Here is a 24,472-nt window from a genome sequence, read left to right on the forward strand (position 1 = left end):
AGCTAAGATAATAGTAAGAGAAATGTTTGTAGAGCTTGGATATTTACATAATAAAATTAATCGGCAGTTTTGTTTCCACAGTCGCGTTGGTGCGGTGTAGTATCCGGTCTTTAGGTGGGGAGATATCAGAGATTGCTTCTTGGTCTTCTGTATTCAAGGGATGTCTCATTTCCGAATATAGATGAGGCTTTTAAAACTTACTGCCTGATTTCGGCTATAAAAGTAGTCCCTGAGTTTAGGAGGAAAAAATTCGTGATATGCACTTTATGTACACCTCACGCTGAAATGCATGCTAACATTGTCATAAATACATGAAACAGACATATTTGGAAATAAAATTTTGAAATGAAGAGTTCATTAATATTGAATGAAATTAGGTTGAATGGGGGGAAAAAAAAAAGGAATATATTCATTTGCGAATAATCATTTTGTGAAAAACAAACAAACATAATAAAATTAACCGATAGCTATATTATATCAGAACTGTTTAAATAATCACATTAAGCTCTCATAAAAAATATATACAAAACATTCTCCCGCCTTTTGTTCTTTTTTCTAATATTCTCATGATTATTGGTTTCCTGGTTCTAGAACAATGGCAGTTAACTACAGCATTTTTAGATGTTGTTACAGATTAAATATTGTAACAGAGGTTGAAATTCTTATTTCTTTTTTTACTTTGTATATCAATGAGAGATGCACAGAAAATAATTTATTTAAAATCATCAACTACATCTAATTTTTTGTTGACATAACTTAATTTTTACAATATATATAATTAAATTTTCTCAAAACATATAAACAAAGCATGTTTTTTTTTTTTGTCGTGTGACTATTTAAGCCAAATTTTGCGCAGTAGTTTCTGAGGGTAAAGACTCCTGAGCACCCGAGGGCAGAAGTCTGACTTCTAGCTCAAACGAAGATAGCACACACACTCGCTTGCACAACCTCTTTTTACAGGCACCTCACGCTCCTCACAGAAAGAACGCAAGGAAGAGAACAACCATGCCCGAATCAGGACTCGAACCGGGCACGTCTAGATCACGGGGAAGACGCGCTACCCCTAGGCCAGGACATCGGCAAACAAAGTATTGTAAACAAAGTAATGTAAAAAAATGGCAACAACAAAAGAACTCGAGATTTTGGCGAAGTTTTCACGTTTTAGACCGCCATGAGTTCGAAAAACGCATTTTTGGAAAATGTCCGTCTGTGACAAAGATAACTCAAAAATGATTTCAGGTAGATGTCTGTCTGTCTGGCTGTTCGAATATAAATTAACATAACTATAAGATGAATAGTGCTTGATTGATAAAATTCCAAACACAGATTTAACATCTATAGTGTATACATCTGTTAAATTTTGAGTCAAATCCAACAACGGGTTGACTGTCTGTCGGTCTGTAACTTCAGAAATATGTAAACACGATAATTCAAAAACGCAATAACCTAACTGTATGAAATTTGGTATGAGATTTTGTGATTACAAGTGTACTTTTGTGTCAGATCATTGTTTCAATCGGTTGAAAAAAAAGTGTCAAAAGCACAAATTCAATTTTCGGATACTATTAACAGCATACTAAAGATTAATCGCCAAAAAACTCGCCAAAGACCACACGATAGATTCAGTAAAAATGCTAAGTTCAAGTCAAAGGCTAATATTTCGTAACTACTGTGCGCCAATGCCATGCAAGATATTATATGGCATGATAAGTTTATTATAGAGTATGCAAGAAAGTTCTGGGGAGACCAAATATTTTTCAGCTTATTATGATTTCATTTTGAAGCTAAAATTCCAAATTAATTTTTCGTCTTGCATTGGAAATATTTTCTAAATGTTGATGAACGAGAAGTATGCTTTCAGTTAGGATCTCAATGGCTAAAAATTAGAACATCACATTTTTATTAATAAAATTCTTTAAAAAAATTCCATGAAATACAAACAAACTTTTTAATAATTCAAATACAATTTGCATTTATAAATCTTATAAAAATATTTGTTTTATCAATATCTTTTATAGAATTTAAATTAAATCAAAAAATTGAAACAGATTGATTATAAGACATCCTTAACCGCACACATATTTTTTACTTTCCCATAGAAAGTGTTGTGACTGTCAAAAAAATTCGAATTCGAGATTGCCAGAAATTTAAACGTTTTAAATTTTTCTGAATTCAGAAAACTCATTCTTGAAATTATATCTGAGTATCTGTCCATCCATTTGTGAACGCGATAGCTCAGAAAAATGCATTAAACTAGTAAGATGAAGTTTGGTCATTGCGGTCCCAAAATCAAATCTATAGATTTTTCAATCAAAGTTCGAACGGAATATGTCTAAGTATCCCTGAAGAAAGAAACAGACGAAAGGATGAAATATATTTAAGAGATGCAAATCTGTATGTAAATGTAATTATTTCAAAATGCAAAGAAGGAATAAAGTTTAGTACATAGCTTTATGATCTGAAATGCAGATATATATTAAATTTTGGACCAAATCCTTTAAGGAGTAAAAGTTACGATTAAGACGAATGAAATTTGGTATGTTGTTTTGCGATAAAAATTTTATAAATCATTATTAAAATTTAAATCTAATCTATAGGAAGGAAGACATAAAAAAAACCAATAATCAGTTTTATTCCTTATACTAACAACCATCCCGCCGTGGGACGATGAGAAGCTTATTATATCATGTTGGTTGGTTCTCGCTGTCCTGGGAGTTACAGAAATGTTGTTGGGTTGGCTATTCTCTTCTAATGATGGATCGTGTTTCCTGCGGGAGGGTTATACTGTGGCCGGTGATGGCCTTTAGAATTCAACCAGTTCCTGTCAATATGGCAGTGGTGTTCTCGTTAAACAGATTAATCGGTTATACTACAAAACACAAAATGCAATATATTGTGACAGCAAGTGAAAATCAGGATAGACATTTTAATTTGCAGGCTTGAAGTGACTTTCCAGGGTTTTTCGTTTCCCTCACTACCCACAATACATTCAGGGAATATAAACTCTTATTAGAAAAACCGAAAATAATTTGTAATTTTACCTAAAAACAAACACAACGTATATTTAGTACTCAAATTTATGATATCTACAGTTATAAAACTGAAATATCAATAAATTTAGTTTCAAAGAATAAAATGTTTCAAAATTGAATTATTTTAAAACGTGCCTTCAGATATGATGAAATAAATATATGTAAGTTAAATAATTTTAAAGCCCCCCCCCCCGCCTCTCCCAAAATATATCAGCTCTAGAGATCCTCATCTAATTCAGACCATTGTATGCAGGCATTTTAATTCAAAAATGGAAGCAGAAGGTGTACACACAAGCAGAAGTTACTTAGCCAATATTCACATTCTATGTTCTTGGCTATTCTATGTAGGTAATTTCAGAGACTTTTATAAGATTTTTATTAATGTTGTTGCTAAGCAGTATTTAGTTAAAAAAAATCACTTAGACGAAATTATCTTTTATTACAATGGGCATACGAATGTGGGGTATAAATAAATGTTCTCTTATTTCCCAGCCTTTTTATATGTTTTTAAATACTTTTTCGACTTCACTCTTATTTTAACCTTTTATCTTCTGCTTGTTTATTATTTCTCTCTCTCTCTCTCTCTATATATATATATATATATATATATGTGTGTGTGTGTGTGTGTGTGTGTGTGTGTGTGTGTGTGTGTGTGTGTCTAATGATATTTTAACTCTAATTTCAATTTAATCAATTTTCAAGATTTTATATTAATTTAGCCCATAGTAACTTCATTCTAAAATATTCTCCTATTTCGTGATCCCATTCCACTGTCTCTAATTAATTAATTCAAGAGAAGCTTTGTTAAACTGCTGAATCAGCTAAAACTAACTTTCCCACACTCCGCGTGAAGAGACAAAATACCGCTGATGAGGCAAATTCTTTTTTAAAAATCTGCCTGTGTTTCCCCTACCTTGTCCACGCGTGTAACGAAAATCTCTATCTAAATCTCATAATACATTAGTACTATGAAGAAATGTTTTCCCTATCAAAATCATAGGTTATATAAGACCAGCGATAAAATGTCCAAGAGCTTTTTCCTCATCCCTTTTTTGTGTCGTTCTGTGTGCTCATCGCTTGTACATATGCCTGCTTCTTCAAAATGAAATAAAATGATGTCACGAAATTAAAAGCACCTTCACTCTCTTCAAACTGCATTCTGCTTCACATAAAATAATGTTACATATATATATAAAGTGTGCTTACTGAAATATAATTATGTATTTCATTTCTATAAATTTATATTTCTTGTTATTTTCAATACTTTAGTTTACCTCGTAAAAATATTAACCAATTGAATTGATTTTAGAAGAAAGTTATTTTTTTTTTTAAAGTAATCCTATTAAGCTGTAATTGCATGACAAGTGACTGACAATGTAATGACTGAATTTAAAGAAATGGCGCCATTTTGTATTATTCTTTTAAAAAAGGAGAAGCATTTTTCTAAAATAGTTCTTAATCCATAATAAAAAGAAAGAAAAATGATAAGTGAAAAAAAAACAGTCTTTTAAAATTTTAATCAAAAAGAAATTAAAATAATATTTTAGAAAAATGCAAATTCACTGAATTAATTTTGTATACATAGAAGAATCTAGTGGCAACGGAATTCGTTGAAAGATGCCATCTTTTGAAACAAATAAGTAAATTTAGAAAATTCTCGCCTGAAATAATTTAGAAAGCAACACAACTTAATTTTTTTACCCCTTCTCACTGAAAAGATAACGAAATTCAAATTTTACCACCTTTCAACAAGAAATAACTATTTAAAATACATTTTATGGAAAATAGGATGATAATATAAACTGTTCAAAAGAATCTTCACTATTTTCTTGAAAAATGACAAGCCGATCCATTTCTGAGAAAAACTCGCTATTCAGATGGAAATTATAACAGAATGAACTTTACTGCTTTCTTTCTTTATGGAAATTTAATCATTTAAGCTTACCTATTTAGTCGTATCAAATGTCTGCCTAGATTTTTTTGAAGCAACGAATTCATCTTTATGCTAAAGAATTTATATAGATTTAAACTAATATGACACTGCAACGGCATAGCGAAAAGGCGCTTATAAACTTCAAAATCTTAAAAGATATTAAAAAGAATTCTATGCAGTTTATTTTCTATGAAAATTCCGTTTATTATTATGCAGATAACAGAATATACTAACAAAAATTACTTTCTCCATCGAAATTAAACCATTTAAGCTTTGCTATTGAGTCGTGTTAAATGTCCACAAATTTTTTTTGAAGCAATAAATTTACTTTAATGCGAAAGAATTTATATAGATTTAAACTTCATTTGATGCTGCAACGAACATAGCGAAAAAGTGCATGTTAAACTTCCAAAATCTTAAAAGAAATTAAAGAGAATTCTATGCAGTTTATTAATTTCGTTGATTTTTATGCAGATAAAAGAATATACTAAAAAGAAAAAGTCGAAGAAGCGGAGCATTGATTGCTGACAGTTTTAAGAGTTTTGATTCATGGATGCATTGTTTTCCATCTTTTTTAATTCATTGCTAAGATTAATACAAAATAAAAGAAAATAAGCTGAGAATCCATTTTCTAAATATTTGCATTGAAGAATAACAATTGAATATAACTAAGTTTTGTAAAAAAAAGTAAATAAAAACTAAATTATCTCATAAGTTTCTTTTTCTATTAAAGAATTAATAGCTTTCATATAATAAGAAAGCAAATCAAACAATCAGTTAATTGCAGTATCAGTAAGAAAAGTAACCTTTCAGGTAAATTCTCACACGAATGAATCACAAACGAAACTAATCATCACCAAACACCAGCCACCGATTGCAAATCCATCCTCCTCCCTTCATGAAGCAGCTCGCGATATGCAGCGCGATTTCTCATTCTGCTACCGACAGCGAAGCATCGTCTGGGATGACAGACACCACGTGACCCAACAGAGAGGGAAACAAACCAAAAAACTGGGATAACAGCCTCGTGCGTCTGCAGCCATCATCATCATCATCAAACCGCACACGATAATTCTGCAACCTCTTCCCTGGCATGAAGAGTTACACCTTAATTCATTCCTCCCGAAAAGTAACTTGAGAAATGTTCTGGAGTGGAGCTCTGTAATCCTGGGATCCGTCTTTCTATCACGTCTGTTCCGTCTGCCACCGCCTTTTCGCATTCAAGGGACGACGCGCTCGGGTTATTGACCTTGAGGCTGATAAAAAATAAGTCCTCCCTCCCTCTCTATCGCTTCTCCTTCTTCCCGCCCCCAGGAACGACCGTTGAAATCGCGTCCAGATATACCCAGTGTGTGTGTGCTTGTGCAAGCGCAGCAAGCAAGCCTCACCACCCCACGACAGGTTTTTATTTATTTATTTTTTTAGCTTCTGCTTTTTTTATACATATATATTTTTTTTTTGTTTACGTCCTATCGGACTTATCGCTCCGACCAAAAGGATTCGCGAAGTCGAAAATGAATAAATAACTTCCCCGGACAGCAGCAGCGAAAAGAAGAACCAGACCAAGTCGAAGGAAAAAAAAAATTTCTCCTTTGGAAAAAAGGTTTGAAAGTGGCGTCTCTCTTTTTCGACAACGACGACTTTTTTCATCGATCCGTCTAGCACTGCCTCTGCAGTAGAAGAGAACACGCAGCAACAGCCCGCCAGTCAATATCTTCTCGTCTCCACCACCCCTCCCAGACGCGGCGCAGCTTTAGCCAACCCCTCTCTCGGAGTCTGCGTCCCGCCCGTTTTTTGTGCCGCTCCCCCCTCTCCATCGAACCTTCCTCCCCCCCCCCCCGCCGCTTCCATTTTTTTCTCTTCCCCCCATTCGTCCATTCGTTCCATCTCTTCCTCTCTTCCCTAACCTCTACTTTATTGATTGGAGGCGCGCAACCTGCGTCTAGCTTTGCCTAGGGAGGAGGAAGGAGGGTCTTTTTTGCCCGACCCAAACGTTCTTTTCTTTCCCGACGTCTTCGCAGGGATACAGCAGAAATGGATGAAGTACCAGCCGAGACCGCGTCCTGACGCTCAACCGACGAAAAAAAACAGACGATAGTTGCCTGCCTGCTTGCTTGCCCGCGCGCGCGAGTTTTTACCTCTTGCTTCCCGTAGAATAAAAAAAAAACCCGTCATAAAAAGGGGTTCGCTGGAGAAGAAAAATAATAATACTAATAATAAAAAATAAAAAAAAGAAGAACCGACTTCCCCCCCACCGACCGTGTCGTAAACTGACTAATTAACTTCTTAATGAGGTGTCAAAAAGTGCGTGAAGAAAAGGAAGAAACAACCCTCTTTTGATTAAGTTTGAGGAGAGGGGGTGGTTTTTCGAGAGGAGGAGGAGGATTAGAGGAAGAAAAAAAAAAAAAAATGGTTTCACACGCTCGGCCATTTTTTTCGTCAGACTCGACCACCTAAAAAGTTCTGGTGAGGAGGCAGCCAAACAAAAACTGGTGGATTCCGACCGAACGAATCTGTGTGCGAAAACGTGCGGGGATGGTAATTTGTGCTGCCACGGCGCTGCTGTGATGCACGCTCTCTGGCGGAACAGCTGAGTAATTAAAAGAATTTTTTTCTTCTTCTTTTTAACGACTGCCAATTGACGCTAATGAAGGCCGCCGAAGACCACGTGCTACGAGGGAAAAGCCTCCTCGCAAGAGAGTGAAGGATTGTGAAAATGCAATTAAGGGTGCTCGCATGAATTCTCAAACAGAAAGGTAAGGAACGCTTCTCTCTTTTCTTCACAGCTTAATGGAATAATTTATCGTTTGGGAGAAAATGTTGAAAATGGATACGACTCACTTTTAGTGTGCCCTCATGTTGTTTTCCAGCTAATTTTTATTGCTCTCCTATTAGAACACTCGCGTAAATTGTCTTTTGACACTAATTCTGTTTTATTGAATTAGCATAATCATAACTCTATTTCGTTTATTTTGAAAAAAAAAAGTCTTCTGGTAATATGTTTCGTTTTAAAAGTTAGCTGTCAAATGCTCTGGATAGATCCTCTCTTCATTAAGAATTATGTTATTTCATTTACGCACTGTTTGTCCGTTTACTTTTTCTGTTTTGTTTCGTAAATTAGATGAAGATAATCATTCTTTAGTGCTAGATTGTTATTATATCACTTTAATGTCGAATATATATTTTTTTCTTTTTGTAAATTCTACTAAGCGCATCTGGGAAAAACATGTCTGTTATTATTTTTTTTCCGGTATTCATTTAGTGAAATGAAAATTTATGAGTTTTTAATTTATTTGTCTTTTTTTTTTTTCAAATCGAATAATTTTGCATCTGCAAACGATCTTAATTACTTATTGTTATAAGATTATTTGATGAACTAAAATTTTAATGTTGTAGCAAAATTAAGGAAAAGTAATTTATATAAATTTAATGACTTTCTATTGAGTTTTTATTTAAAGAAAATGAAAATGAACATATCTGAAAATTCTTTCAAGTTTGTATTTGAATAAGCTGTTTAATGAAAAATATGTCAAAATCATTTAGCGTAATGAAATGAATTAAAATTGAGACATTTTCGTAAATTAAGAAAAATTATTGATTTCCGTTTATCTGTTAGTCTGTAATCATAGAGTATGTCTTTATTTAATGATTCTATTAATTGATATTATGCACATATCTATAAAATCTACATGTGATATTTCCTAGTTTTTAGAATATTGATATTTATACCGTTTTTCTGCTGTTCTTTACTTTGAAAGTCAAGAAAAACTGTTAGCATTTTTTAAGGCAATTTTGACTTATTTGAGTATATATAATTTTATGAATTGTTATACATTTTTTTTTATTTAACTTCTTGCTGTGACTAGCACATTGTTTCAGCTAGATAAAATCTTTTTATTTTGTAATAACGGAATTATTGTCAGTTGTAAAAACATTAAGCAGTTCCTTTTTTAAAAAGAGTATTGTAGTTTTGCATGTTTAACTTAAAAAAATTTTCTATTCCCAATTTTTTAAAAATAAGAATTTGCATAACTATTATTATTTTTATTACATTTTCTGCGTTCCATTCATTTAATTTGTTCCTTGGATATATGGAATGTTATGAAGAATTTCAATCGCATTTTTTTTAAGAATGAACATTTTTATCATATTTTTTTTGCAATAATTTTTATTTTATTTTTGCTACTTTGTTTATTTTATGATTTTTAACGGGAAAAATTGTGTTAATGCAAATAACTTGCACCCGTTTTAAGTGAACTAATACAAAATGCAATATTTTACAATGGATGACAGACAAATCGCCTCCATTTAAATGTATTTATAATGTTTTAACATAGGTATAATTCACTTTCTATTTATTACAACTTATGCTAAAATTACACTTAGTTATCAAATATATGTCAAGCTCTATTAAAACAGCAAAATATTATAAATAATTAAACTAACTTTAAAGAATTACTGCAATCTGTGTAATAAAGTGTAAATAATAAGCGCCGTAGAGAAAACTTAATTATTTTGCTTGCTAATACTCTGAGATGTATTCTGAGACATTTTCTAAAGTTACTGAAAAGTTCTCAAACATGGCATTGAAAAGAATATTTGATTTCAGTGAGTAGTTAAAATAGCAAAGCAGTCAGTGGTAAAGAAATAAACTTTGCTCGCCTTGTAAGATTTATCTACTTATGAAATTATCAATTAAGAAAGCAGGCGCTTTAATATACTTAATTTATGTTATAGTTTGAAATTATTTGAGATACATGTGATTATGAATTTACTTATAATTTATTTGAAAAGTTTAATAAGATGAACTTATTGGCTCATAAATTTATCGTCTGTGATTTTACTTTATTATTAATTCATTTAAAATCGACTGCTCTGCAATGAATGAAGATTTTAACGTAACTGTAAAAAGAATGATAACTGACCGATATGGAACCGATTAGAATGACCTTTTTAAGACCCAAGCTTTTGATATATTATTTTAAATTATAATATATATTTTATTTTAAGATTACCTTTATACATTTTCCGTTATACAACATAATCTACACGAAAGTTATAAAAATAAAGTATACCTTCCATTGAAATTAGAAATTTAAATAACTGCAATCTTTTCGTGAAAAAATTGTTTTTAATAATCCTCTCTGACGTCATATCATTTAAAAAGATGCAAATTTTGTTCTTTCTTGTAACCTTTTTAAGTAACGCGACTGATTCACCCTTTTGTTTCCTTAATTTAAGACAATTTACTCCGAATATAAGTACAGTTAATATTTTCTGTATGTAATAGTTTTTCCTTGCTTTTGTTACTCATGCATTCAGCGATCCGCTTCTTGATTATCGACTCATAATGTGCTTCATTATTAAACACGTGATGGGGAAGTTCAGTAACTGGTTTTTGGAATTAGTAGTTATTAGCTGATTATTTTCCGAAACGCGAACGTTAAATCATTTAGTTTCAACGGTAACTATTATGACTGTTGATTACAAGGTGTGCTTACAAAAAAATGAAATCGTAGAGTAAAGGATTGATGAAAAATAATTATTATTCTTTTCTCATATTTAAATTTATCAGTTTGATAATAGATTTTCTACTAACACAGTTATTACTATATGAATGCAGTTTTATAAAAATAGTAGTGTATGCCATGATCAACTATGTTTTGGCGTCTCATTTGAAGTCTGGCGTCTTTAACATTAATTTTTACTTGGTAGGCATTTACGTTCCTATGTATTATGATTATTTCTGATATATACTATCATTTTATAGAGGCTGGAATGTATTGCTTTTTAAAAATTTAATTTCGTGACAAGCGCAGAAAATATTGCATTCTTAACAAAAGTTATAATGGAAAGGGACGGATTAAGGTATCCGATTAGTTTCGGAGGGGGTTTATCAAAAAATAAATAATTAAAAAATAATATATATGATATATGATATTTTTTTATTTATATAAAAATAAAATGACAAATAAAAGTTAAATTATTGAAATATATACGTAACGTTTGAAGAAAAAGCATATTTCGATGAAATTTTAGAATTTATTTACAAAAACTAGTTTTGTTCTATTGGAAAAAAAAATTGTCATAACGCTGCATGCGTAACATATCTTAGAATGCAACTAACTATTATCTAAGGATTGCATTCCAAAATAAAATTTTTGTGCGTAATATATTAAATTATCAACGAAATGTTGGAATCTTTTTTCAACAATATTTACATTAAACAATCATAAATCTACTTCACGAGCATTCAAAATCAAATCCATACTGCATTGCATTCTGCATAACTCAACGAGCACAAATTATAAATTTAATTAAGATATCATGATTTTTTTTGAGATGTGACGATATTCGTACAATAGAATCAGAAAAAACTCCTTTTTCAGAAAATGCATTTAAAGTTTTTAAATGCTCATAAATAAGCATCACTTACATGCCAATAGTTTGCCATAACTTGACTTCTGATTGATATAGGGACAAAATAAAGATATCACTGGAAGCAGAAACGTGCCTACTTTTTGAAACTGCAAAAATAAATAAATAAATAAAAATAAAAATGCGCATTTTCGTCGAAATTAGGTTTTTATCCTAGTCGGATATCTTAATAATAATAATAATAATAATAATAAAAATTCAGTTATTTCAATCAGGCTAGTTATTTATATAATAACTTTCGTTATTTATGACCTTGAACCTATCAGTTTCAGATTAGGTCTGAAAAAGGTTCAAATTTCAATTAGCTTATTCATTTATATAATAATTTGCGTTATTTATTATATAAATAAAGATCAGTTCGCGAATTTGACAACCATGAATCGACCGGTTGCAGATGGTCAAAATTAAACGATGGAGATTCTTTTGTTTAAGCCTACAAGTATGGTTTTGATTTTACATTATGTAAAACTGTGTGAGAGCATTTCACAGCGTGCATCAATTTCACTAATCTCTTTAAATTAATTCTCTTCATAATAAAAAAAGCACTGCTAGTTTCGTTTTTGGTGTAATGATAATTAAAAAAAAAAAAATTGGATGAGGATTTGTTTCTCTTATTTCAAGAAGTCATCGTTGCTACTGAAGTAATGTGCAACCAAAATTTTATCATCTTATTAATTGAGAAAATTATTTTAGTTAATAATTAAAAGCATTGGATCATTTTGTGGACTTAAAATGAATGTATTATATATAAATCTATTTGAAAACTCAAATAAAACCATTTCAGTCTTTAGTTTGAGTTAAGAAAAATTTTCATTAAAATAATTTAGATCTTAATAATTATGGTTTTATATTATTATTTAAAAATTGATAAAAAATCTTTTTAGTCATTTTTAACGTTTAAATATCTTAACTTATAAATATTTAATCATTCAGAAATTACAAATTCGTTTTATGAAGACTCTTAGATTTCTAATGAAATTGATTGGAACCATTGTTGAATTAAAATGGTTTCTAAATCAATTATTTTTCTGAGTTGTTTTCTAAGCAATATTCTCTTGCTTGGTAAAAATAGAATAGTTCAGATTAAAAAAAAAAAAAAAAGAAAGAAAGGTGAAGAAATATCTGCGTAATCACAAGAGTCTAGAATTATCACTGTGTAGACAAGAATATCTGTCTGATCTAGAATTATCTGTGTTGCGCGGCAGTATCAGTACAGTTCAAAATCATGTTAGTAATCTAGAATTATTATGTGGTTTTTCTAATCTGCAGAATTATGATGTGGATTCTTTCTTTAGCCAATAACGCAATAAGTTTAGTGTTTAATATTTAAAAAGAAGTACTTGGGTTGAAACTTTTGATTAATTCGAATGACACAAAACATGGTTAATGCAGCATGGTGTCATCATTATGAGGTTTGATTGTATTATTGTTTTTATTATTATTGGTCTGTAACATCGGAAAAAAATTATTTCTTCTGAATTCTTACGTATATTTTAAAAATTTCATGTATTTGGCGGAGAAAATAGAGTATAATTAAGATTAAAATATCTTAAAAAACATGTTAAATATGAAAACAATATTTAAATGTTCCATCAAATTATTTTTGTTGTTTATTGTAAAAAATTTTGATAAAATTGAAGAAATAAAAAAATATTTTTTTAGATGTAATATTGGATGTTTTTCATAAATTAACTCAAGTTAAACCTCAAGGCGAATTACTGAGAAAGAAGCAATTTTAAAACGGAAAAAAAAAAAAAAAATCTGGCTGTGGTACAGGAATTTTTAGGTTTGATTCCAGGTCTTGTGAACCTTCACAAAGGCACCAGTACCATCGTACATCTTGTTTTGTGGGTGCGCAGAAGAGCTGTTATTGTTATGTTCCTTGGATTCTTGGCTCTCTTTATCATTCAGAGTTGAAAAGAATGAGATTGAGACATTCTTAGCGCTGAAAAAAAAACAAAAAAAAACTGAAGAGTATAGACCCTGATGCTCCAAATCATAAAAGTAGAGCAGATTCATGCATAATTGTATGTAACAAAATTCAATTCTAAATCAGGGAGTTACGAAAAATTTCCCATATTATTTAAAATTTGCATATTAATCCCACATTGTTTAATAGATCAGATTTGAAATATATGCTATTTTTGATTTTCAATTAATTTTGAATGATTTGATAATTACTTTGTGAAATTATTTATTAAATATATATTTAATTTGAGAGAGGGAAATTTTTAGTTAGGTGATTTTAATCAAACAGTTAAAGTTTTTAATTAATTAAATTTTTAATTAAAGATGAATTTAAATTAATCAAACAATTAAATTTTTTAATTTAATCTTTAATTAAAGAATAAAATTGATTAATTTTAATTAAAAACTAAATAAAAAACTCGATTTTAACATTATTTTACTTGCATTATTTGTTCTCAATTATATGACATTTTATAACTTTTGTTGAAAAAATTAAAAAGACTAGAAATATAAAAATAATAACATTCTAAATTACCTGTAAATAGAAGACAGTAAATAAAATAACTCTTGAGATTATTACTTTTTTTCTTTAGTTGATTTTGTATTAATTTTGTGGAGAGAGGCCAAGAAAAAAAATTGATCCCAGCAATTATAATTATTTGTCTCGTGTAGATGGATTTTTGATATAAAAATTTGATTTTTTTGATAAAATTATAACGTTTAAGCATTATCGATGTAATGACAGTTCAATTTTTGATTAATATAATGCGAATTTTAATAAAATATGTGGACAAAAAATTGTAGCGAATGTGAAATGTGCGAAAATGCTATTTGTAAATATTAAAATTTTGATAAATACGTGCATCCAAAAAAATTATTTTTATTTATCACTAATGAATTAAACGAATATATATACTCACACTTTTGGGTTGGAAAATTATTGGTTTCAAATGAAAACTTTTTTCAAAATCATTAATATCAAAAACACAATTTAGCTGTATTGAATTACATATCTCTAAATTACTATAATAGACCATTTTGAAATGTCTTCATATGTTTTATCATTGTAATTTTTTGGTCGCATTTGTCTTCAGTATATATTTTTTCAAAGAAAAAAATTCGAAACAATGAAATCATTGTTAGATTTTGGTATCTTCAACCGTAACCCATCATCCCCTTTGAGAACGAGTTATCTCAGACGAAATATGGCCCGCGAAATGCCCAACCTGTTCCTCACCATCGTGGGCCTCTAGAGCGTGACTCAAGTTCCGTTACTCAGACCTTTCAGCCCCCCCCTTCTTTTTCTTGATCCGATTTTTAGGTCAATGGCATTTTGATAGAGAGCCCCCATTCATATACCAAAAAGTCTGTCCTGCAGTGCTTGTGTTCATGTCTTTTGTATGTTCACAACCCTTACGAAAACCTCACAGAACCACGAACAGTAGTTAGCAGCCCTTCGCCATTCTGGGAGAGGTATTTCTTCATCAAAAAAGTAGCTTGATGATGACACATTTTCTCGGGCCCCCAGATAGGGCCTCCGGTGGCCTGGAGCCACTTCTTCTGATGTCCCAGATGGCAGCCCAGCTGCAGAGGGAAGCGAGTGAGTCTTGAGGTGGAGTTCACATTTTCTTCCTCGGTGCCACAGATATCACAGAATGGAATGGATTGTGACGTTCCGTTAAGCCATGTTGACACTTGCTGATTTCGTAATAATTAAGGGAAGTAGAGATTAATAAAGGTTACTGTGGTTGAGCTGGAACCACCGTGACCTCATTTGGGCACTTTTTTTTGTTCCTCTTCGTGTTCCGTGCCTTTAGGAACCGCCCGTGGAAAAAAATCTACTAACATGTTATCGAACTGAGCTGTGAGAAGCATACGGAAAAGTTTAATCCTTTTATGACCATGCCCTGAATTAATAAAAATTTTGTATTTTATTTAGAAAAATAGTAAAAAAAAAAAAAAAGAAATATAAAGTGGTCAGATATATGGGACCATCTTGGTTTTGAATTATATATCAAAAATATTACCACTTTTTACTTTCACGTATATGAAGTATACAGCGAAAATAATGTAATCGTGAAATTTCGAAATCATAGCACATTTCTAAGTTGTAGATATCCCTTAATTTGAAAAAAAAAAATTACTATTATGTCAAAAGTGCGATAAAAAATTGGTCTATGTTAAATTTTAAAGTTGTATTGAATGTAACTGTTATTAAAAATTGTATAATTACGTGCTAGCAAGAACTTGCATTATACATAAATGGACACAGCACAAACAGAAAAAAACATAGAGCGTTCTTCCGGATTCTCACCCCCGGGGGCTGTTGATATACACAAAAAGGAGGGAGGGGTTGGAATGTAGATTATATCGCTCTTGGCTAGGTGAAAAAGATCATCTCAGGATATTAAATAACCACATTTTTAAAATTTTGCCTGCCTGGAAATTCGATAATGCAGACACCCAATAAGCTGTTATATGGATGAAATCTGGTGAGCTATATTTATACCAGAATTGAACATTTCTATCGTATTGTGGATGAAATTTGACAGCGGAGGAATGAATAAGATGGGTGAAATGAAGCATTTGGTATTATTAACTGACCAGTAGATCCGGGTCAAATTTTGGACGAAGTCCACCTAAGGCTTGATTATCTGTCGATATGTCTGTTAGTGCACATGTAAACGCCGTGGTTCTAAAACACAACAAACTACAGAAATGAAACCGATATGTGACCTTAATAACAGGAACTATCGGAATGTATCGCATTTTTTACGGAATCCATCAAATAAAAGAAGTATAAAATACATACTCGATTTTCTTCTCTTTACTATAATACTCACTGCAAGTCGGTGTCGTGCAAACATTGGATGATATCTAGGGGTGAACTCTTATGCATGTTATAATAAAAAGTCTCACTGTATTATTTTTTCTAAAAAATGTTTGATTACATTTTTACAAAAATCACCTCAAACGTTCCTTTCCAATTTGTATAGGTCTATACACATCATACGTATCAATAGTAAAGCGATCATTATACCAGATTTGACAGGAAATACGTGGCTTTCGACTTAATGTCTTAGCCTGTTTTTTTAAGCTGTTTTACTTGTAAATAGTCTAAAATTTTTAATATCAAAGCTACATATAAAATTTGCTGCATTTAAAGCATATTAAATCACTAGTATATAATATAAATTCCTTGCAGTTTTGTCAGCAGAATATTTTGTGAACGACAAAGTGATAATTCAACGGATAAAATTATCAGGGCAACCCCCTCTTACACACTTCCGTCTTCGTCGAATCATCTCGATAATATTTGCATAAAAATAGATTTTTAATAAACTGAACGATAATTGATTCGAAATGCTTGTATTTTTCCATGTTATAGTTAATTATAATAATTGATCCTTCGAAAAGAATTTCATTTAAATAGCATTTTAAAAAGTCACCCACTTATATTTTTTTAAAGAGTTACACACTTTAGAAAATAAATATTCAATAAAGCAAATGAGCGTCTATCGAAGCAACAAAATTCGAAACCAAAATTTAAAAGCAGCTGATGAAAAAGTCATAGAAAGAGAGAAAGAAAACAAAAATAAACTTTAAGACTTAAAAAAAAAAAAAAAGGATCTGATAGCCGAAATGGGTTTGGTTTTTCTGCAGCACTAGTGCCTGTAAGTTCAAAAGGAAAAAGAGTTGCTTTTGGTCTTCAAATCAATATATCAGTTGTGAGCGAAGTGGATTTTTATACATTTCATGACAAATAGGCGGCGCGTTTCTTTTGCTGTTTGATACGTTTTCTATCTTATTTTCATACTTTCATTGTTTAATTTAAAGTTTTATTATTTAATTTTTCGAACTGAAAAGGATAGTATGTCTTATAATCATTTATATAAATATTATTTATAAAAGTATTTAAATTCCGTTTTTATATCAATTAGAATCAATTTTAAATATAAATGCATTTGATTTTCGAATCAGGGTTGAGATTTTCGAATCGATGTTTTATACCAATAATTATTTTACATAGATTTTATAGAAAATAGACTAAGAAATTACCAAAAAAATAAAAATCTATCAATCTTGTATTAAAATGAAAATAATGTTCATATTCAGTGAATTTTGGCTAATTTTGTCAAAATTCCTTTCAAAATTCAACTGCAAAAATTGCATTAGAAACTATATAGTGTTTTTATTTGTAAAATATGTTTTAATTTTATCATTCATAAAGTTTAAATATGTAATAAAATTATTTTTTATCGTTTATCATTTTATTATTATTTATTTTATCATTTATTTTTTATAATTATTAATATTATATTTAATAATAATAAGTTCTGCTATTTTAATATTACTTATAAATGGCTAGATTATAGTGTTACTTCATAACCGTGTCAAGTACACTAAAAAAAATTTCATATTAAGCACATAACAACAACAACAAAAAAAAGTCGTGTATTTTTTAGAAAAAAAAAATAAAAAAATTCGTAATCAAAGTTGTTTATTAGTGGCCGCTTAACCCTTTCTAGGGCAGTGGGAAGTATGCATCCCACCAAATTTATCAATCTTTGTATTAAATTTTGTAGGTTGACATAAGTTGTGACAAATTTTTTGAGAAAGACAGAAACTTAGAAACTTTAGTTTTTTATCTTACACAAAATGACGTGTCTTTATTTGTTACTTAATTATTCATTAACCAAATTAATTAATGAATCAAATTAAATTTATCTAAAAAGCTAAATGAATCCCTTTTCTTATTCTTATTTCAAGCCTAAAATATTTTAACATAATATACCTAGAAAAAAATGGCCCTTTAAAGGGTTAAAATATTATTTTAGTAAACAGAATTTTAAAAATAAATCCTTGGGGAATAAAGATTGTCGACTTTTACACTAAATCTACTTTTAACTCTTTAATCTGTACAAAATTTTCTCACGTGAAGCTGATTAACTGCAATAAAATTCTTTATATAATTATTTATTCACATGTCTGAGTGAAGGCTTCATAGTTAAGTCAAACTTTTGAAACTTCTTAAGATAAACTATCTCAAACAACTCCGTTCTTTCAACAGCAATAGAAATGTCATTGAGTCTTTTCCAGATTTTTTTTTTTTGTTTACAGACATTCTATTTTCGACTAAACTTTAAAAATCTAAAAATAGCTAGAAATCTAAAATTGAGCACTTTCCTTTTTGTATAACTAGTCGAGTTTTTTTTGAATTCGTTATATATATTCTCTTAAAAGATATTTTACCAGAAATACATATGGTTTTTTATTTTATGGGTTTTTCTTTTATTTAAATATTATCTGTTGATAAGCGGATTTAATTCGAAAATCTGTTTATGCATTTTACTGCACATTTTATAAACTAATTATAGTTGGACAATGATTATTTCTCGGAAATTTTTAGAATCTCACAAATTAGTCTACGGCTATGCTCTGATTGCATGAATTTTTGCAGGAAAAAAAAAAGGCATGTCTGAAAACTTACACAAGCTTTTTCTCAATTCCTTGTAGTTTATAAATAATGCTTGCGCAATGAATTTTTAGTTGAACGAAATTTTTGCGTAATCGCTTTGCGAGAATGTCATTAATAACTCATTCTTGGAAAATAATGGATTTTCTAACAACTTGACAGCTGTACTGCTAAATTTACATGCTTTTTATTAAGTATTTTCTTCATGTATGACTTTTATAAATTTTAAAATTATTATGCTATTTTTTAAAAAATTAATTCTGGTGTAAATTACACCGATAAGACATTCCGAATCAATGGAAACGGTCAATATTTTGACTGTTTGTCCCAGATTGAGTTCCAGTTTTAAATTAAATGTATCGCTAGTCCTTTATTTCACTTATTAGCTAGCAGTTAATTACAACAAATTTAAAAAATACCTATTAATTTTTTTACAATTTGGTTTCTGAAAAAATTATCATTTCTAATTTTTATTTTGTTTAGAATGTTACTTTCCTAGTGTATAATGGCTGCAATATAATAAAAGCTTTAGACATTATGAACTCCATAATCGCAGTGACTAAGTATCAGTCGTATATTAATTTATAAAATTTGTAAACTTATAAACTAAATTTAATCATTCTTAAATATTGTAGCTCAATGCAAAAGAGACAGATATCTATGAGCATCTAGAGTGTTTTATAAACATTCAATTAACCCTTTAAACGGCCATTTTTCTTCCAGTCATGATGTATTAAAATATTTTTAGGATTGAATATGGTTTAAGAAAATTTTTTATTTAGCTTATTAGATAAATTTAATTTGATTTATTATTTAATTTGGTTAATTAATAATTAAGTAACAAATTAAGACACATTATTTTGTGTGAAACAAAGAATTAAAGCACCTAAGTTTCTGTCTTATTGAAAAATCTGTCAGAGCTTATTGTAACCTACGTAAGTTCATACAAAGATTGATAAGTTTGGTGGGAAGCATATTTCCCATTATCCTAGAAAGGGTAAAACTATTATGACAAAATATTACCATAATGCAATTCGTCATTTAAATAGATAGCTTAAAAAATAGAATTGTTAAAAGATTAATTTTCTTCTCGCATAATCAAATCACCCTTTCCTGTTATTGTTAAGAAATAGATATTCCGGATTAGCTGAGAATGTCCAGATTTGAATTTTTCTACCCCCATTTACATGTATATTGTCCATACTTGAAGTAAAGAAAATTTCATTTCTTAAGGTAAATACACAGTTTTTAAAATGGAATATTTTAACAAATAATAATGCATTTCCACTCAGTTTAATATCTCCAAATTGGGGGAATTCTGAAGTTACGATTTTTTTTCTGTATACTCCTATGTTTCAAAAATAGATGATTAGCATTTCTAACTCGAATTGGCAACACTATATATATATACTTTGCACGAATTTTCTAATCTTCTTTTTATTTGTTTTTTTATATATATTTATTTATTCCTTGTCTCCTTTGGCGAAAGATTGGTTCTCCGGGGATATTAATTTCTGTTTATATTTAATTCCAGTTAAACCGTTTAAATATATTTTCTTGTTTATGATTTTAGTAAATTGTCTGCATTAAAACCACGTTATTTTAATTGCCTTATACATGTTCTTTTCATTGTGTACATGAACCTTTCTAATGGAGACAAGTCCCATGGCATCATAGTGCTATTAAAAACATGAATATTTGATTCATCTATCTTCTAAATTTCGTTGTATTGCAACTTCGCTTTTTTTTATATTCGTTTCGTAAACTACACATATCTTAAACAGAATATTTCTTTAGATTTCAACCAAAAAAAAAAAAAAAAAAACCAAGAAAAAGAAGAGAGAAAAACCAAGCCTTTACATATTTGATAAAACAATGAAGATGATTTGAATTTTAGGACGAAATCTAATCTATTAGTGAAAATGAAATATATAAATAATATTTCGCGATTATTGGTATTATTAAAAAGTTATTTTATTAATAATTGTTGTTCAACACTATTTTTGAAAATTATCGTGCAGAAACATCAAAATACAGCTTTATTTTTAATTAATTAAAATTCTAATTAAAATTTCAAAAAAAAATTGTGCTTAGAATACCTGAATGTTCTCTGAAATATACATTTTCACCTTCGAGATATACGGTATGTGCCAAATGTGATAGATGAAGGTCAAACGGACTGGCCTGTAAAGCGCCTTCGCGCGCGCGCGCGCACACACACATACATACACACACACACACACACACACACACATCTTTATTATTAGTAGATTAATTATTTTTATAAGCAGTGAGCCTTCTAATCCAGAGCCGAAATCTAACCCTCCTATCACTGCGGGTTTCGATACCTAAATGGGCAAACTCTTAACGTCATTGGTTACAAAGTGAAAGCTATAATTACTTATTCTTTTAATAAATTTCTAATTAATAAGTTATTCTTCTCAAAAATGATACTTCTCTGAACTTCTAGCATTGTGTGAAAAATGATTACTACTTCTTTTACATTATTTTGTTGTAAATAATATTATGAACCGTATATTTTGGACACAGCATAGACAGAACTGGTCCTTATTGCATCTTAAACTCAGTATATTTATCTAACTAATATAACTATGTCAACATTATTTGTGATCCTGCCGAAGTTTTATTTTTCCAGCTGTAAAGTATTTTCTCTTTTATTTATGTGTGTGGCTTTTGAAATTCATAAGGACGCTCTATAAATAAGAAAGATCATTTTATTGGTATAATTAATGTACTTGAAGCAAAGAAAGCCATCCATCTCACTATAAAACCATACACCTGAAGTTTGTATCAATTTGCAGTCCTCTTCTATATCTGAAGTGGTACAATCCAAACGCAAATTTACTTTTTTCAAGGCAAAAAATGACATTAAAAAGATGGAAAATATTTCATTCAAGCAAGGTAGCAAGCATTTCATGATTGATACCTGCCCTAAGTTGTCGATGATGACAGGTCAGGTTTCGGACCATTACTACACTATGAAAGCAGGAGAACCTGCGGTAGGAAAAAAAAAAAAAAAAAAATGCGCAAAAGAAAATAATCTGCTATCTTGTGGACGGAATGATTGATAACGCCGGAAAGATTAATGGCGTATTAATGTCTGGAAGGCGAGATCTCTATATTAAAAAGAACTTTCGTTTTCATGTGCTGATTTCCTCTTCTCGCGGATTGCATTTGTATTTCGGCGGTAATCAACTGCGATAGTGAGAGTGGCATGTTCTGTTGGCGAGGGGGATGAGTCCGCAGTCGACGATTCGGCGGTTGATTTGCTAAATTGATTTGAGGGAGTTGGCAATCTGTCGGCCATGTTAATTTAATAAGTATTCTTCCAAAACTGAGTGTTTTTTTCAGGCGGTGATATTCACCGCTTGTGCGATACAAACGAAAAATGTGGAGGTTTCTTTGTTAATAAAAATAGGTGTGTTTCATCGAAATAAATAAATATCGCGCGATATTTTTCGATATATTTATTATTGAAACATGTAATTCAGATAATTAATGAATATACAGTAAAACACGGCTTATATTTTTCTGTGGAATCTTTTCATTAGAATTCTGATTTATTCATAAGCATTGGAATGGCAAAGGTATGTCATTTATAAGACGTAAAAAACAAGGAATTTTTCGTTATGGGTCGTTTTCGGTGTCAAAGAGTATTGGAATCTTCTGAGAGATATGATCACATTCGAGGAGTAATTGGAATCTTTTGAGAGATATGTTCACATTCCAGGAGTATGTGAACTACGGTACCTCGAAGTAGGTTGGAATCCTTAGAACCAGATCAATTTTGACCAAGATCTCTTTTGCGTAGTCGATATCATGACTTCTAAATCATTTAGAATGGATGAATTAACACAAGACACATTATTTGGAGCCAATGTAAGAGGCGATGTAGGAAAATGTGTAGTTATTCCATTTTTCTTGAAAACTGCGATGAACCTCGTTGAAAAATTCTGGGCAAATTTTTCTTGAATTTCAAAATAAATCAAAAACCAGCGGAAGTGATCTTCGCAAATGTTTCTAGCATACTCTGTAATAATTCAATTAACATGCATTGAAGGACAATGGTGACGAAATATTAAACTTTGGCGTGAATTTATTATTTTTACTGAATCTAATCTGTAACCTTTGGCGAGTTTTTTGGTGATTAATCCTTGGCATGTGGTTAGTAGCATCTGAAAATCGAATTTATACTTGAGATTCGGTTTTTTAATCGATTGAAACCAAAATTTGATACTAAACCACATTTGTAGCCAGAAAATTGCACACCAAATTTCATAGGTTTAGCGTACTACGTTTTTGAGTCACCGAATTTACAGGCTTCTGAAAGTATAGACCGACAGACGGTCAACCCCTTGTTGTATTTGGATCAAAATTTGATAGGTGTCTACTCTATAGATGTTGAATTGGCATACCAAATTTCATCCTTACAGCTCTCTTCGTTTTGTAGTTAGCGTATTAAATCATATTCGAATAGCTGGGGGGATAAACTTCCCCAGAGAGGATTTTGTTCATAATTTGACAGAAAGCTACAAATTTGGTGCAAAGACTGTGTACCAAATTTCATCCGTCTAGATCTAGGAATTTTTGTCTTATCTTTGTCATAGACAGACAGACAGATAGACGGACATTTTCTAAAAATGAGATTTTTGAATACAGGGAAGTCAGGAAGATTTGTGAAAAATCTTGAATTCGAATATTTGGCGATTACTATACTTTCTGTATAATACGTTTATAAGAAAGTAATAAATGAAAAAAAAAACATTCAACGTACTTAATTCGATTCATAATGCTGTATTTAATATATATATATATATATAATATCAACAAGGATTCATTTTAATTAAACGACTATCTAGATGAAAGCACACAATTCGTAAAAAATAAGAATTGTATAATTAATACCCAAGATACAGTAAAGGTATCTCTGTGATCTCTGTTTTTAAAAGTTAATTATTATTTTCAATACTATGTAGTCATTTAATATGCTTTTAGTATCTTAAAAACTTTTAAAATTATTATGTTTTAATTAATTTTTATTACCGACATTGAAATATAATAATTAAGGTCGTTTATTACAATTTAGATGACACGTCTTTTCACTTTTATATCATTGGAAGATCTGTGCTTGCGGATCCGAGTAGGCATTGTTTATTTAGCGGAAATAAATAGAGGGCGATATCTTTTGTCCAAAAGATTGAAGCTTTAGTTGGTCGCAATCTCAGATTGAAGCTTGACTTACCCGAGATCCAAAACTTTACGTAGGAAGGGGGGGGGAGATAAGACCTATATAAAAGAATATCCGAAAGAGTTTCGTAAAGACCACTGCTGCTAGTTGAGCTATCGCACTCTCAGATACACAGGCAGACACATTTTTAAAATAATGCCTCTAGATTCTAGGAAGTCTGAAGCATGAAAATAAATAAATAATAAAAAAACTCGAATTTTTTATCATTTAGTTTCTTTTTCTACTCTTCATGTACGAAAAATTTATAAATAGATGCGAGGGTAAATCTGCTAGGTAATAAAAATGATGATGCAAGAGGGAAAAAGAAATGAACATATTTAATGTAATTCCTGGGGAACAGTAGAAATTCGTAGATA

The 24,472-nt window shown here is 30.3% G+C and overlaps 1 protein-coding gene across 5 annotated transcripts in view; it reads left to right on the forward strand.

Annotated features, from left to right (window-relative positions):
- LOC129980573 (zinc finger protein rotund-like) overlaps positions 1-24,472 on the forward strand; it is a 424,990-nt gene that overhangs the window by 57,967 nt on the left and 342,551 nt on the right. For 2 of the 5 annotated variants that reach the window (XM_056090937.1, XM_056090940.1), the window contains exon 1: positions 6,006-7,721. The exons of 1 other annotated variant lie outside the window; for it this stretch is intronic. The gene's annotated coding sequence lies outside the window, so the exon portion shown is untranslated. Of the gene's footprint in view, positions 1-6,005; positions 7,722-24,472 lie in introns of those variants that run through there. 2 more of the 5 variants (XM_056090938.1, XM_056090934.1) reach the window with 1 other exon arrangement.

Source organism: Argiope bruennichi, chromosome 8 (assembly GCF_947563725.1).
Source record: "Argiope bruennichi chromosome 8, qqArgBrue1.1, whole genome shotgun sequence".
Lineage (NCBI taxonomy): Eukaryota > Metazoa > Arthropoda > Arachnida > Araneae > Araneidae > Argiope > Argiope bruennichi.